This window comes from Lytechinus pictus, chromosome 3, assembly GCF_037042905.1.
Source record: "Lytechinus pictus isolate F3 Inbred chromosome 3, Lp3.0, whole genome shotgun sequence".
Classification (NCBI taxonomy): domain Eukaryota; kingdom Metazoa; phylum Echinodermata; class Echinoidea; order Temnopleuroida; family Toxopneustidae; genus Lytechinus; species Lytechinus pictus.
In genome coordinates this window covers 42,370,225-42,377,292 of record NC_087247.1, presented here as the reverse complement: position 1 = coordinate 42,377,292, position 7,068 = coordinate 42,370,225, and positions in this window count along the sequence as shown.

Sequence of the window (7,068 nt, the reverse complement as noted above, 5' to 3'; positions counted from 1 at the left end):
TGAAGATTTAACAGTTTTCCCTAGAAAAAATGAAACATCGCATTTCCCTTATCAGAATTCGTTTGTTTATTACTGAGTGTCATCTGATTTTCTCTGCCTTGTTTTTGAATATAAATACCATATTTTGAACGTGATAGTGAACGTTTAATACCCTAATTTATATGGAAAAAACTATTTTTTTAATGTGTCTGTAAACCTTCAAACTACTTTCAAATTGTTCTTTCAATTTGATAATTTGTATTCCTTTCAAAGCCAGAGACATTGATGAAATTCTGCTTTTTTGAAGTTTTTTAAAATAGCAAGTAGCCATATTTTCTTCAACAAACAAATGTTGGGAGAAAAAAAAAATACATAAATAAAATAATCCAAAGTATATATTAATGTACTAATTTTCAATATTTTAGATATTTCAAATCATAACCAAGCACTAAGTCAAGTACAGCAGATATCAATATTATGAAGTACTTTTCATACAAACCGAATGTCTGCTACACTTTGGAAATGTATTTATTATTTTTTTTTTTTAATTCTCGAAATCTACAGATTTTATGCATAGCACTTAACTCAACCCTAGTAGCATATGTATGTGGAACTATATTGCATCGTTCAAGTTGATTTTTGGGTTGATGTTTTACAAATATCAGTTATAGATCGAAGGGGAGGGGGAAAGAAAAAGGGAAAAAAAAAGCCCCAGGAGGAACATGACATTTAAATCCCCCTTCCTGTTTCCTGTTTCTTAAGAATATCATATTTTAATGCCATGACTAGATACAAGGAGAAGCGTGTACTATCCATTGCTCTCTGTATCTTTCTCTAAAAAAATAATAATAAAAAAATCAAATGCATAATGTAATCACCGAATTGGTAACCAATCTATATAAAACTTTTTATACTTCGATTACCTCTAGATTCTTGACAATTAAACCCCAACACTTAATGAAACTGATGTATTCATGTGGTAATTGCACCTCCATTGATCACCTCAACTATTTTAATCGATGTAATCCAATTTCTTTGACAAGCAATAGATGAAGGTGTTTATTATCTCTATTGTTCATGATACCAACTATGTTAAACGATTTGTAATCCAATTGTATGACAATCAATGAATTCTTGTGGTTAATTCCATTGTTCATGCATGGTATGACATTAACACCAGTCGCGTGCCTGCATGCCTTATATACGTACACTGTTTGATTATAGGGGCGTGGCTATCCAATATTTGAACAAGATACACCCACCATGCCTACGTGTGTCTCAGATTCGCTTAATGATCGAAAACACGCATGCAACCTTGCTAGTAAGGGTGTGGCTAGACATGCTTGAACAAACCTCCATCTATTCAACTAATATGTTCGCTTTTATATGCATGGTTAATTTCAATCTGCCTTGCCAATAACATTGGCTTGTTAAATATGTTAATTTTAACTTGTGTCTCCCGACACCCTTGCACATGCGTTGTTTGATCAGAGAAGGCGGGCTATTTCATGCATGATTAATGCACACCTATTTCTTGCTTTTAATTCACTAAAACGCCCAACGGGTCATGGCTTTACACCCGGCTTTAATACATTTCATTACATGTATTTCCAAATCAGCCCGATATTCATGTGTATTATTAACTCGCACATATTTAGCCCCGTGTCTGATCAGAGAAGGCGTGGCAACTCCGTCATGCATGGCTATCATGACTATATACATAAAATACTCACCAAAGCAGGAGTAAAGTGACTGTTTAATAGGCCTACACTGCATGGGCATGAATCTACTATTTTAAAACCGATTGATACAATATGAAATATATTTATTCATTCGCTAGACTTATACCTATATATTTTGTATTTAATAAACCACAAACCATTTTAAAGGATTCGAAACAAACATCACTCCACATATATTAGGATGGTAAAAGGGGGAGATCCTATTGGTACTTCATTGCCTGGTTACCCTAAAAAATTTAGAGGTCTATGATTATATAAAATGAAAATTTTTGATTTTTTCCCCTTCTTTTTACCCCTGATATGTCAGGTTAAACTTAACTTCAACTTCTAATTCTCAAAAAAGCATTCAACACTGTATTTTTCTTAAGAAAAAAAAATATATATATGATCCACATTTTTGAACGCTTATTGGTTTTTGCTGTGTGTATACATTCAATGAAATCAAATTTGCTGCTTTTCTTTATCAAAGAAACCCAGGCATGTTGTTTGGATTGTAAATTTTCATTTAATATTTACCAACAGCATGTTGATGTTTTATAAAATCGGTTAGATCGGATAAAAAAGGAGAAGGGAAAAGAAATCTCAAGGGGGAGCATGGCATTTGAATCCCCTTCATGTTTCTTAACAATATCATCATTTCAATGCCATGGCTAGATACAAAGAGAAGCGTGTAAAATCCATTGTTCTCTGTATCTTTTTCTAAAAAAATTACCTGCTTAATGTAATCTCTGAATTGGTAACCACTTTATCAAAATTTTGTAATTTTTTATCGTTCGATCACCTATAGACTCTTTACAATTAAAACGTAATACTGAATGAAGCTCAGATGTATTCATGTGGTTATTGAACCTTCCTTGATCACCTTCTCAACTATTTTAATCGATGTTATCCAATTTGTTTTGACTAAGCAATGGATGAATGTGTTATTATTATCTCTATTATTGTTCATGATACCAACTATGTTAAACGATTAGTAGTCCAATTGTGTGACAATCATTGAATTCTTGTGGTTAATTCCGTTGTTCATGCATCTCTCTTTTAGCTCCATGCTCAACACCAGTCACGTGCCTGCATGCCTTATGTACATACACTGTTTGGTTATAGGGGCGTGGTTATCCAATATTGAACAAGATGCACTTACCATGCCTACATGTGTCTCAGATTCGCTTTATGATCGAAAAAACGCATGCGACCTTCAATGCTAGAAAGGGTGTGGCTAGACATGCATGAACAAACCTCCATCTATTCAAGTAACATGTTCACTATTACATGCATGGGCTAATTTCAATATGCCTCACCAATAACATTGGCTTGTTAAATATGTTAATTTTAACTTGTGTGTCTCCAGACACCTGGCACATGCGTTGTCTGATCAGAGAAGGCGGGCTATTTTATGCTTGATGAACGCACACCTATTTTTGCTTTTAATTCACCCAAAACGTCCAACGGGTCAGGTATTTAAATACTGATCGATGTGGGCTTTATACTCGGCTTTCATACATTTCATTATTTCCAAATCAACACGATATTCATGTGTATTATTAACTCCACATGTTCAGCCCCGTATCTGGTCAGAGAAGGTATGAGAACTCCGACATGCATGACTCATGAATATATGCTCGCCAAAGCAGGAGTAAAGTCAGAAAATATATATACATTCTTGATTGCTTAATGGTTTTCGTGTACATTTGATGAACTTAAAAATTTGTTGCTTTTTCTTGACCAAAGAAACCTAGGCATATTGTTTGGATTGTAAATTTTCATGTTCATGTTTACCAACAGCATGTTGACGATTTTATAAATATCGGTTATTGATCGGAAAAAAAAAGAAGGGGGGGGGAAACCAAAAGGAGGTGCATGACATTATTCTGAAATCCGCCTTCCTGTTTCTTATCAATATCATATTTTAATGCCATGAATAGATACAAGGAGAAACGTGTAATATCCATTGCCCTCTGTATCCTTCTCTAGAAAAAAAATCATATGCATTATGTAATCACTGAATTGGTAACCATGCACTTTTAGAGTGTGATCGGTTGGTGTCGGGGACGGACATTTGGAAAAAGTTATCATTATTTCGGGCCTGGAGAAGAGAGGGTGATGGAATATAACGAATTGTTCTGTCATTTGTTGGGGATGCTTTCGCTGAAGGTGCTGAGTTATCCAAACATTATGTATAGGCCTACTAGTCATTTTTTTAACTGTCCGTCCGTGACATTGGCTGATCACGCTCTTTATCTAAAATTTTGGCATTTTTATCATTCGATTACCTATAGACTCCTTACAATTAAACCTTAATACTGAATGAAGATCAGATGTATTCATGTGGTATGAATTGTACCTTCATTGATCACCTTCTCAACTATTTTAATCGATGTAATCCAATTTGTTTGAACTGAGAAATGGATGAAGGTGTTATTATTATCTCTATTATTGTTCATGATACCAACTATGTCAAACAATTTGTAATCTAATTGTATGAGAATCAACGAATAGTTGTAGTTCATTTCGTTGTTCATGCATGATATGACATTTACACCAGTCGCTTGCTTGCATGCCTTATGTACAAACGCTGTTTGATTATAGGGGGCGTGGCTATCCATTATTGAACATGAAGATACACCCACCATGCCTACGTGTGTCTCAGATTCGCTTTATGATCGAAAACACGCATGCAACCTTGCCAGAGAAGGTGTGGCTATATACATGCATGAACAAACGTCCATCTATTCAACTAATATGTTCGCTATTATATGCATGGGTTAATTTCAATATGCCTTACCGATAACATTGCCATGTTAAATATGTTAATTTAGTGTATCTCCAGATATCTTGTACATGCGTTGTCTAATCAGAGAAGGCGGGCTATTTCATGCATGATTAACGCACACCTATTTTTGCTTTTAATTCACTCAAACGCCCAACGGGTCAGGTATTTGAATACTGACTGATGTGGGCTTTACACCCGGCTTTAATACATTTAATTATTTCCAAATCAGCCCGATATCCATGTGTATTATTAACTAGCACATGTTCAACCCCGTGTCTGTTCAGAGAAGGCGTGGCAACTCCGTCATGCATGACTATCACGAATATATGCTCGCCAAAGCAGGAGTAAAGTGATTATTCGATAGGCCTACCCTGGGCATGAATCTGCTATTTAAAATTGATTGATACAATATTTTTTTTTTCTTTTTTCAATCGTTCGCTAGACTTGTACCTAACTTTTGTATTAAATATCCCTCACATCATCTTAAGGCATATTTCTGGGTATACTCTTAATTCATTTTCATGTGACCGCTTATATATATATATATATATTTTTTTTTTGTGTAATGATTTCAAATCTTATATGTACTTGGGTGGTTGAGCTCTGCTCTACTCTTCCAATGATATGTTTTTGCTGACCAAGATGGGTCTTGTTATTTTTGTACATGTAATTTACATTGATATTGACTGCACATTTGCACCACAGATATGCATGAACACCCATTCAATCACTAGCAAACGCACCTACACCACAAGCACCCTTGCAGTTGACCCCTTACTTAGGTACTTTACATTTTATCAATTTTGATGGAGTCCCTCTCTTTTATTCTTGATAATTACATAGAAAATTCACATGACAGCAAATACTATACACCTCAAGAATTTAATAACATGTCTGATAGTAATCCCGATCATATTTCCCTTTTACATGCAAATTTAAGAAGTCTCAATAGAAACTTCGAATATTTTGAAAATCTCTTACACACATTAAATAATTTCAAATTTTCTGTTATAGGTATTAGCGAGACATGGTTGCATGATAATTCCCCAGATTTGTTTAATTTACCAAATTATAAGTTGATAAGGGCAGACCGCAAAGGAAAAAGAGGCGGAGGCGTGGCCTTCTATATTATTGATAAACTGAAATTTAAGATCCGTTCCGATGTGAAACTCTTACATGCAGAGTCTTTGTTCATTGAAATTGAAAACACAGGATTTAAAAATATCATCATAGGTTTGATTTATAGACCACCAGGCTCTAATTTTGATTCGTTTTATGAGGAACTAGAGCAATATTTATATGCAATAGGAAATGAAAATAAACATACTTTTATTCTTGGAGATTTTAATATCAATTTCCTACCCTCAGTCGACAATAATCACTCAATCAATTTTATGAAACTAATGTACTCATTCGGCTTCCATTCATTCATCAATAAATCCACTAGAATCAACCCAAATTCATCTACTCAAATTGACAATATTTTTTCCAACGTACATAGCAACATAAATAACAAAATGATAGGAGGAATTTTATGCTCTGAAGTTTCAGACCACCTACCAATATTTTTAACTTGTGAATTGAAATTACCGTGCCCCAAATCATTTAACCAACGCTCATATCGAAAAGAATCTAAACGTAATATTGAATTAATGAAGCAAGACTTATTACTTGAGGGGTGGGAGGATGTCTATAATGAAACTGACGCAAACACATCGTATAATCTCCTAAATAATAAATTACAACATTATTATGAAAAGAATATTCCCATAGGAAAGGTAAAAAATAATCGAAAAACACCCAAACAACCCTGGATAACAAAAGGTTTATTAAAATCGATACAGACACGTAATTGCCTTTACAAGTCACATTTACGCAATCCTACTGAAGCCAATTTAAAAAAATACAAAGTATATCGCAACAAGTTAACAAAATTAATTCGTTTATCACGTAAAATGTATTATACTAATAGAATAAAAGATGCCAGTTCAAATACTTATACTACCTGGAAAATCATCAAAGAAGTAATGGGAACAAATGCAGATCCCCCACCTACCGATAATATCACTTTAAATGGTACCAAAGTTGACTCTTCCCTTCACGCAAACTCATTCAATTCATTTTTCACAAATATCGGACCCGAACTTGCAAGCAAGATCAATAGCCAAAATGCGCATTTCACGGATTATCTCCCCGAACCTAATCCACATTCATTTTTCTTGAACCCTACGAACCCCACAGAAATTCTCAACATTACAAGGTCTCTTAATAGCTCAAAATCTCATGGGCATGATAAGATTAGTATGTCTCTTTTAAAAGAAATAATTCACCCGCTTGCAAACCCTCTTAGTCATGTTTTTAATAAATCTCTATCACAAGGTATATTTCCTGACTTATTCAAAATCGCCAAAGTCAATCCAATTTTTAAAAAAGACAATCCTCATGAAATAAGCAATTATCGCCCTATATCTCTACTCCCTAGTATATCCAAAATCCTCGAGAAAATAGTATATAATAGACTTTATGAATTTATCAACAAACACAATTTATTAATTTCTAATCAATATGGCTTCAGAA